This window comes from Plecotus auritus (assembly GCF_963455305.1).
Source record: "Plecotus auritus genome assembly, chromosome: 7".
NCBI lineage: Eukaryota > Metazoa > Chordata > Mammalia > Chiroptera > Vespertilionidae > Plecotus > Plecotus auritus.
In genome coordinates this window covers 12,101,949-12,111,652 of record NC_137774.1, presented here as the reverse complement: position 1 = coordinate 12,111,652, position 9,704 = coordinate 12,101,949, and the positions used below count along the sequence as shown (strand labels likewise).

The following is a 9,704-nucleotide window of genomic DNA, read 5'->3' as shown; positions in this document are numbered from 1 at the left end:
AAGGTGGGGGGGGGGAGGGCAGAGAGAAATGGGGCATGGACCCTGAATTGTTTAGGCCTTTGCTAAGGCAAGGGGAGGGAGACTCAATAGTAGTCTGAACCCTGGCTGATGCAGCTCCATTGGAGCGTCAGCCTGAGAACCGAAGGGTCTCGGGTTCATTTCTGGTCAAGGGCACATACCTGGGTTGCAGGTTCCCTTCCCTGGTTGGGGCTAATGTGGGAGGCAACTGATTGATGTGTCTCTCTCACATCGATGTCTCTCTCCCCTTCTCCCTCTCTCTCCTCTCTTTCCCCCTCCCCGCTTCCTTCCACTCTCTCTAAAATCAATGGAAATAATGTCCTCCAGTGCGGATTAACAAAAACAAAAACAAACATACACAAAAAAAACTAACAGTGGCTTGAATCCAGCACCCTTGGACGAAATCTCTTTCCTAAATTCCCAGAGGCAGGGATGGTAGCAAATTCAGTACCTTGAATCTGGGAGTGAGAACATTCTTTGATGTAGTCCCTGGCTCTCATTTCTAATCTGCTGTGGGGGGGAGGAGATGACTATCTCTCTGGGGCCTCCACCTGACTCTCCAACCTCCTCTTTCCCCAAATGACTCCACTCGGATTAAAGGGAATTCATGCTCCCTCTCTCCTCTTTGCTTTCTCCACAAACTACCTGATTCCTTCCATCTGCACTGCTGCTTCCTGCTTCCCTCCTGCCTTCCCTTCCTTCCTTCTAATCTTCACTGACATTTTCCTTTTCTCCAGAATTTCTCTCCCCTCCCCTCATCCCCTCCAAATCTGATGGTGAATTCTTTCCCTGGCACAGCCCTCCACTTGTTCGCCAACCCTGCTGGGTTGCTTTCCTCATTTCTGTAGCTTCTGTCCAATTATTTCTTTAGCCAGGCTCATTGGGAGCCCTCTGCTCTGGCTACCCTGCCTCCTTCCTTCCTGCTGCTGCTAGCAATGCTATCACCCAGGATTCAAACCCATTTGGGGAAGGGGGTGGAAAGCTGGTTTGACTAAACTGGGAGATGTTTGGCAATTTGTTCTGTGTCCTGCTCTGAGGGTCCCAGCAGCGTTAAGAGAATCTTAGGGAAGACGACACCATTTCATAGACCATTAAGGGCTGCAGGATCTAGTGTTCACGAAGAACGTGGGATCAAAAGCCTTTTTGCAGTCAGCCAGTCCTTAAAAACAAGGGCCCAGTGACGGGAAGGAATGGAGGCCTTTGCCATGGAAAACAAAGCTGTGACTCAAAGGCATCGTGTAGATGCTTCCTCGCTCATCCACGTTCCTGAGTTTAATGTCTTTGGCTTGGGAATTAACTTTGAAACTTTTCCAACATAGATAAAAATAGACCTCATAAATGCCATCATAGGCACTTTTCAATAAGGTGGCCTTTTAAGGGAAGACTGGGCTCCCAGCACTGGGTGTGAGTCAAGGAGCCTCTTGAGCCAGTGTTCAGCATTCTCACAGGCTGCTGACCAGCCTGTGGCCAAACAGGGGATGCAGGAAGAGGAAGCCGCTGGAGGTTTCTGTGCCTGAAACTACAGCAACCAAGTTCCTGAAAGGAATGTTTATTTTACTCATTCATCCATTTATTCATCACACAAGCATTTCTCTGAATATTTATTATGTGCCAGGAATGCTGCTTGGTGCTGGAAATACCATAGACAAACAGAAAAAGGAATTCCTGTCTCCAAGGAACTCACTGTCTAGTGAAGGACACAGAGAGGGTATCAGGCAACCAAGAATCAGGAGGTATTGCCATGGGAGGAGAATTATGGGGAGACATAGCTTAGAGTTAGGGGACATGCACAGCTTCCTGAAGGAACAGATGGATACATCAAAGCCTGAGAGTCAGGAGAGAATTAACCTGGGGGAGGTGGGAGTAGGGGAAGGTATGGAGATGACTGTTCCGGGAAGAAGTAACAGCATGTGCAAAAAGGGAGAACTTGGTTTACTCAAGAAATTGAAAGTAGCTCTGTGTATGACTGGAAACCATATTTTTTTAAAAATATATTTTATTGATTTTTTACAGAGAGGAAGAGAGAGGGATAGAGAGTTAGAAACATCCATGAGAGAGAAACATCATCAGCTGCCTCCTGCACACCCCCTACTGGGGATGTGCCCGCAACCAAGGTACATGCCTTTGACCGGAATCGAACCTGGGACCCTTCAATCCACAGGCCTCTTTGGCTCTGAGCCAAACCCGTTAGGGCTGACTGGAAACCATATTGCTAAGTGGCGTTGGGAGGGTAAGAGACAACGGCATGGCCAGTGGTAAAGAGCCTTTCACTCCTGTTAAGGAGTGTAGACTTCATCTGGAGGGCAATGGGAGCCAGTGAAGGGTTGTATGCAAAGAAGTGACTCGGCCAGATTGGCATTTTAGCTGCAGAGCAGAGAATGAGCTAGAAGGGGGAAGGCAGGTGAGGAGGCTTCTGTGATCCAAGGAAGAAATGAAGACGTATCAGGAAGATGGAAGGAAGTAGACAGAACTGGGAGATAACTAAAGTATAGAATTGTCAGCACTTGGTGTTGAATTAGAAGCGGGCTTGAGAAGTCAGGAATAATTCCCAGTTCCCAGGCTGGCGCTACTTGATGAGACAGAGAACACTGGAGGAGAAACCAGTTTTAGATCTGCTGACTCTTTGTGTCTATGGAATATCCGACTGAAGATATCAGGTTGGTAGCTGGGTGTGTAAATCTAGAGCTCTAGAGAAAGACCTGGCTCAAGATAGATTTGGAATATTCTTCAGCAGATGGATGGCAGTGGAGCTGTGAGAGTGAATGAGCGATCTCAAGGCAAGTGAGGACAGAGTGAAGAGGAGAGGAAATGAACAGAGTCCAAGGAAAGCCGATATTCAAAGGATGGCCAAAGGAAGCAGCCAAAGAGGCAGAAGGAAAACCAGGAGCAATGGTCTGTTGTTGGCCTCCAGCATTCATTTCCCCCTTTTTCTGCCAAGAGCGCTCTGACCTTCCTTTGGGGAATTCACTCCTCCCACATTCTCAATCCTGTGGTTTGGATCCTAGGGCAGAGACGCTGGCTGGTTCTGCCTGACCCTCCTAACTCACTTCCTACAGCCTCCCACTTGTTCTCTATTCCAACCACATTAATATTCCTTGAGTTTTTAAAAAAACCATGCTCTCTGACCTTAGGATCTTTATCTCTCTGGACTGCTTTCTTTCCTCATACCCCTTCTCTACACCCTTTGTCTATTAACCTTCCCTCAGGGTTCATACCTCTGTTCAAGCCTTTTCTAACATTCCAGATAAGACCAGGACATTCATTCATTCATTCATTCATTCATTCATTCATCTGTACTACTAGTAAGCACCTCTGTCCATGTTTTAGCACTGTGCTGAATGCTGGGACATTATGGAGAACAAAATAGGTCCCTATGAGGCTGACAAATGAGTAAGGGAGACCAATAATAAACAAGTAAACACTCAAAACAATTACAAATTGTTGTTAGTTTTGTAAAGGAAGTAAACAGAGTACCTTGATAGAAAATAACAGAAGGTCCTTAGCTTGGATTGGGTGGATGGTCAGAGAAGGCTCTCTGCAGATGTGAAAATTAAACTGAGATCTGAGAGCAAAGGCAGAACCAGCCATGTGAAGAGCTAGGGAGAGTGTTTCAGGAAGAGGGGACAGTGAATATGAAGGCCTATGGAGGGAAAGAGCTTGATGGGTTCTAGCAGTTCTAGAAATTGATAGATGCCTAGCGTGGCTAAAGTGAAGATGAAGAAAGTGACACAAGATGTGGTTGAATATGAGAATCTTGTAGGCAGTGATACAAAGTTTGGATTTTATTCTTGTTACAATGAGAAGACATTCAAAGGTTTTGAGCAGGGGGCAGCATGATATGACTTAAGTTTTAGTTAGATTGGCCTGGGTGCTGAGTGAAGAAGGGATTGAGGGTTAAACAAAGAATCAGGAAGACTAATTAGGACCCTCTCATTGTGGTTCAGGCGAAAAAGGATCGTGGCTAGTTGTTGGATAGGACTGGGGAGATGGAGAAAGTGGGTGGATTTAAAACTAGAATATATGGGAACACCTAATAGATTATATATGAGGTATCAGGGGAAAAGAGGAGGCAAGGATGCCTAATTTCTGGCCTGAATGAGTGTAAAGAGAACCAGACTGGCTTGGCTTGATCTGCCCCAGCCCCATTTGACCCCCCTTGGAGACCCTGGGACAAATCTACAGTAGCCCAGAGCTTGAGAAGCAAGAACCATTCGAAAACCATTGGGATGGGGAATCTTTATGGTTCCTTCCAGTTTTAAATTTTATTTTTTATTTGAAACTGAAAACTCTCTGTGAATAGGGATAATATTTCTATTTCTTTTTACTTCTGTAGTTACCTAGGTAGAGCTCTGTACCCAGGGAGCATTCAGTAAGTGCTAGTTGACTGTTCACTTTGGCACAGACCTTCTATAATTGAATTTTAGATTAAATTTCCTTTTTAAAATAGGATTCTAATGTAGAGTAAACTTTCAATTGAAATAAATTCACTTTGATAAAGTAGAGCCCTGGCAAAGATAATCCAAACTGTAACATCTAAAGTAATTTCTATTTGAGTTGAGTCAGAGAAAAAAATGTGTTTGTGCTAAACTAATTGTCTACACTTAGGTAAAGGTTATTTTAGGGCAAATGCCAACAGTTGGTGGATCAAACCCACTCAGAACAGGACCAAAAAACCCACTGAAAAGAATACCTAACAGTGAATATAATCTATATTTTTGGTAATATATTCTTTGTTGAAAACAGATATTAATCCACTAAAGATTTATTTTGAAGCAATGACTTCAGGCAATTTTTAGACCTGTTTTAAAGATGAATGAGACAGAGATGGAGGTGTGTTGTCAGTCCAAGACCAAAAATCAAAGACAAGCTAAATTCAAGCATTTTCTCTTCGCTCTTTCCCACTGCTGTTTCTTTGCCCAGCACTCCACTCTTCAGTATCATGTTTCCTAGCCATCTTTCCAGGTTGAAAACTCAGAATGTCATAATATCTAAGCACACTGATCAAATCCTCGGATAACTACACCATTCCAAGCCTTTTGTTTTATTAAAGAGAGAAGTAAAGTAACAGAATGCCTTTTATATGCCAAGCACTTTTGGACAAATGTCATGCTGTCCCATGCTGCTTATGACCTGTAATGAATGTCCGATTTCACAGATGAGAATGGGACGGTTGGCAGTCCAGCATCTGACCCACTTCCTGTTTGGGATGAATCTGCTGCTGTACTTAGTGTCGGTATAAAGGAGTACTGGATCTTACTCCGTGGCCACCGGGCCAGCGAGACCTTTCTTTGTTGCCCAACATGGTGATCAGTTCTTGGCCAACAGGTTTCTGCGTTTGCAACATGGGGCACAAAGATGGCAGGAAAATTAGACATCCTTTCTAGTGGCAGAAGTTGTGGCCATGAGTCTGGTGGTGGCACTTTGGGGCAGTGCCCAGCAGTTGAAATCCCTGGCCAGAATGTCCTGCTAAAGATTGTTCTTCCTCTACTAGACTTTGGTTTTCAGCTGCATTTCCAAGTCTGATTCTTCAGCTCCTGTCAATTCTGGAAGCCAGAAATATTTGTTCAGTAAATTCCAGTTTGGGTTGGTATAGCCAGAGTTGGTGCGATTCTTACAACCAGAAACCCTGACTGATCTGTGAGGAAACAGACTCCTCAGTCAAGGAGCTTGTTCAGGAAGCCGGCTAGCAAGTGGCAGTGTTCTGGCTGAGTAGTCCATGTGGTTTCCTTGATTTCATGTTTCGCCCAGAGAAAAGGAATGAGCATGGTGCACAGATTAAAGGGGGGCTTGAAGACCAGAATGTACTTTATGAACACTTATCCTGAAGAAAACACACACACACACACACATTCAGTAACAGATCTATAAATAAGTGGGATCTACTCTTTACCAGGGACTGTGCTATGTTCAAATAGTATCTCAGTTAATCTTCACAACAATATGATATGTTGGGCATCGTTTTCTCCATAGGTTTGATGGAAAAACTGAGGCTCAGAGACATTTGTCCAAGTTTATATTATATAGTAAGTGCCAGTACTGGATTTGAACTTACGTCTCCAGATAATGAGGCTGGATCTCATTCATTAAGCCACATCTGCCTCACTATGAAATTTAATCAATCAATCAATATTTTTCCACTGCTCATTTCTATTAACCCCATGGTGGTCCCAGAACAGCCTCATCGATGTGTTCTTGTTGTCATGTTTCCTTGTGTGTGGTCTTACACCTGGGTCCCAGAGTGTGTCATCTGTCTTTGTTTCTTTAGACTGGAGACCCCCAGAGCACAGGACGGTGCCTCTACTAAAGATCTTCCTGTATATCCATCTCTAATGTCCACGCGGGGCTCCGCCATGGCAGGCCACTGGGCTGGGCATTCAGTGACTGATCAACTGAATAACTGTACAGAGAGGAGAGGACTTCATTTTCCAACAGTGCTTACTACCAAAATGGGAGTTTGTACTCATCTTCTGTTCCATCCTGTCTCCACCTCCCCTCTGCCTCCAGCATGCTTTTGCTTACTGGAATGTAAAATGGAGCCAAAGGTCCTGGTTGGCAGAATAAATATCAGACTTCTCAGGGTCATTTGGGACACAGTCCTTGCCCAGACCTGGCTCCTGATAGCCCATGAACACTGTCTTTTGTGTTTTGGAATTAAGAAAACGAGTTCTGCGTGTTTCCTACCATCACAAGGAGCAGTGCATTGAATTGGTGCCATTGTAAGCTTGATCGTTGTTGCATAGATAAAAGCCTCATTAAGTCCCTCCTGAGGAGAGAAGAATCTTATTCTGAGGACAGAGTTTTGAGGGGGGTGGGAGGGGTGGTGGGGGGCTTCTTGCTTGTCATGGTTGCAACAACAAAACAGTAAATGGAGGAAATAATTAAATACCTGCACTTCCCCCACCACCACCCCGCAAAACTCGTCAAGAGGCTGGGTGAGTTTTTAATTAATGCTGCATTTTCAATAAATCCGTATCTGTACGTGGTGCCGATTTTCCCTGGATAAGGAAAGATAATAATGAGAATCCTATTTTTTCAGTCCCACACTAAAGGGATGCCTAGTATATTTAATCATGCTGTAGAAATCCTGGCAGCTTTCTCTGAGCCCAGCCTCTGCTCTAATTACATTTCTAGATTTTAGTAAATTGAAAGAGAAAATGTAGGAACAAAATAATTAAAACCGAAGAGGAAGTGCATATTAAAAAGGAGAAGCTGTTTAAAATTCTTCCACACAGTGCTTCCAAGGACATCCACAGTCATTTAATCAGATCCACACCAAATCAAAGTCCTTTGTACAGAGGCTGGCGGTAGCACATCGCAGGTGGGCGGTAGGTCCCCCCAGTAGCATGGGAGCCTCATCGCACCAGGCTACAGATGGGGATAGGACTCTTAGGCCCTTCCAGGTCTCGGGATTCAGAACCAGCCTGGACAAGCTGCTGGCAGATTCACTAGCACCCAGGAGCCCCCTCCCAGGCCCCAGGCAGAATATAACTAAACTGTAATGATTAGCTCAAGTTGGGAGTATATTGTCCATGGCTCCAAGTTTCCTCTTTTTGCAGCCCCTTCCCCACCTCCACGCTCCTCCCTCCAAGGAATGAGTCCTCCTTTTCTTTCTTTTCTGCCGTCCTGTGACATCTCAAGTCAAGAACTGAACAGCCTCATGACACCAGGAGTCAGTCACGAACAACAGGTTCCTGGGCTACCCGTGGGGCACTGTGAATTTTCACAAGGACCGAAACCCTTGCTGGCTTCAGCTACAGGAATGAATGTTGATGATGATGTTGAGTGAGATCTCGTGGAAAAGTTTCCCAGCACCAGCCTGATAGGTGACAAAAGCTCTTTTTGTGTCAGGAGGGGCCGGCACGGTAACTACCACACCGTTGTCGAATGGAGGATCTCCACTGCTTGACCAGGTTACGGAAATCGGGCTGGGCTAGGAGTTGGGCGTGCTGTGTCCATGGCTCCTAGAACAGGCTGAGCGGTGGGATGACAGGGTCTGCGTGCATTACTGGAAAGCGGAAGGCTGCCTGGTGCTGTCAGGGGTTCCTTTCCAAACCACCCTGGCTTTGCTCAGGACACCCGCCACCCGGTGCCAGCACGCACATGGCAGGAGACGGGGAGCCCAGTCCCCTAGCACCAGGGCTCCCGGAAGCTGCTCCCGAGGCTGGGCCCACGCCGTCACCCCAGGATCCACAGGTTCATTTGGTTGTTCTTTTGAGCCCGGTGCCTCCTCAGGCATCTATCTGTGCGTGTCTACATAATGATCTTATCTGAGTATTATGTAAAAGACACAGTGCCTGCTCTGCATTATTTGGCTTGATTCAGTAAGAATAATTTTTAAAGTTTAAACTAAAGAAAAGAATTGTAGCAATGATGAATATCCCATCACTGACGATAGGACTGTAACCGGGAGATGACTTCTTTTTTTTTTTTTCCTTGCAGGACCAAGACACTCTGAGACTTTTTTCTTTCACTAAACGCAGGAATCATTGATGATCCTGGGGAGCTAGGACATGAGGCCAACTGGGGACCCAGGTGCTGGAGACAGCAAATTGTCACCCAATCAGCTTCCTTTCAGTTAAGCCACTTAGAGGCTCCCCCGCCCTCCCCCAAAGTGGTCCTTCTTATTTTTGTTGCCAAATGCTGAAGTTTAAGTTACTTAAAAGAGTCTCTAGCATTATCATAAAGTCTGAAAAACATTCTGACAGTTGGTTAGGAAAAAATTAGGCAATGCAAGTAAAAGTCATTGGTAATTCATAAATTACTTGCAAATATAAGATGCTGTTGTGAAATGCCTTTATTGTTACGCTGCCCACCCCGCCCTCCCCTCAGTGCGCCTCTAGTTGGCCCTCGCACCTCGGAGTAGCCCGCTGGGGGCCCTGCACGCAACCCCCTTGGAGTTCCCGCCTCTTCTTCTGAGGCTCCTACTTCTCTTCAAATCTCCGGCCCGGTGAGACCCCCGGGACGCATGCGCGTAGGGGTTAGTAGGCGGAGTCTAGAGGGAGCGGGAGGAGGGACAGGAGAACCCAGGGAGGGGAGTAGAGTGGAGAGGCCGCGCGGGGTGGGGCTCGGCGGGTGCGCGCTCGCTGCGTTGACGTGCTGACGCCACGACGCCCCGGCCGGTGTGTGTCCGGGTGTGTGTGTGTGTGTGTGTATGTGTGTGTGTGTGTATGTGTGTGTGAGTGTGCGCGTTCCGAGTGTGTATTTGTGTATCGGCGGTCCCGCAGGTCCCGGATGTTGCGGACAGTATGAGGCGAGCGCAGGGGGACGGGGACCAGCAGCTGTCGCCGCCGCTCTGAGGTGAGTGGGGGGGAGGAGAGTCGAGGGAGAGGGTTGTCCTGTCGGAGTGGGGGGCGCCTCCCTTAAGAGGTGACTGACCCCTACTCCCCGCCCGCCCCCCCCTCCCGCCACACATATACTCTTCTCTGCCCCATATCTCACATCCCGGGTTACGTGGCTTGTAAATGCCAGAGCCTCATCAACCGTTCCTTCTTCCAATTCGAAGCATTCAGGAGACACAAACGCGCCCCCTGCCTTCAGCCCCCCCACATAATTTTCCCAGTCCCATCCCCCTTGCCAAATAGAGAGCTGTCGCCTGCGGCGAGGTGGGTGACTGCGCATGCGCGAGTGTGAAAGAGCTCGGGGTGCTTGTTCGCTGCCCTCCGGGCGCATGCGCACCACTGTGTTGC

General features: G+C 46.9%; 1 protein-coding gene across 4 annotated transcripts in view; it reads left to right on the top strand.

Moving 5' to 3' along the window:
* The first annotated feature begins 9,012 nt into the window (after window positions 1-9,012).
* SPOP (speckle type BTB/POZ protein) overlaps window positions 9,013-9,704 on the top strand; it is a 74,565-nt gene continuing 73,873 nt past the window's right edge. Inside the window, exon 1 of one of the 4 annotated variants that reach the window (XM_080680580.1) lies at window positions 9,013-9,315. The gene's annotated coding sequence lies outside the window, so the exon portion shown is untranslated. The remainder of the gene's footprint in view (window positions 9,316-9,704) is intronic. The other 3 variants (XM_080680581.1, XM_080680582.1, XM_080680583.1) reach the window with 3 other exon arrangements.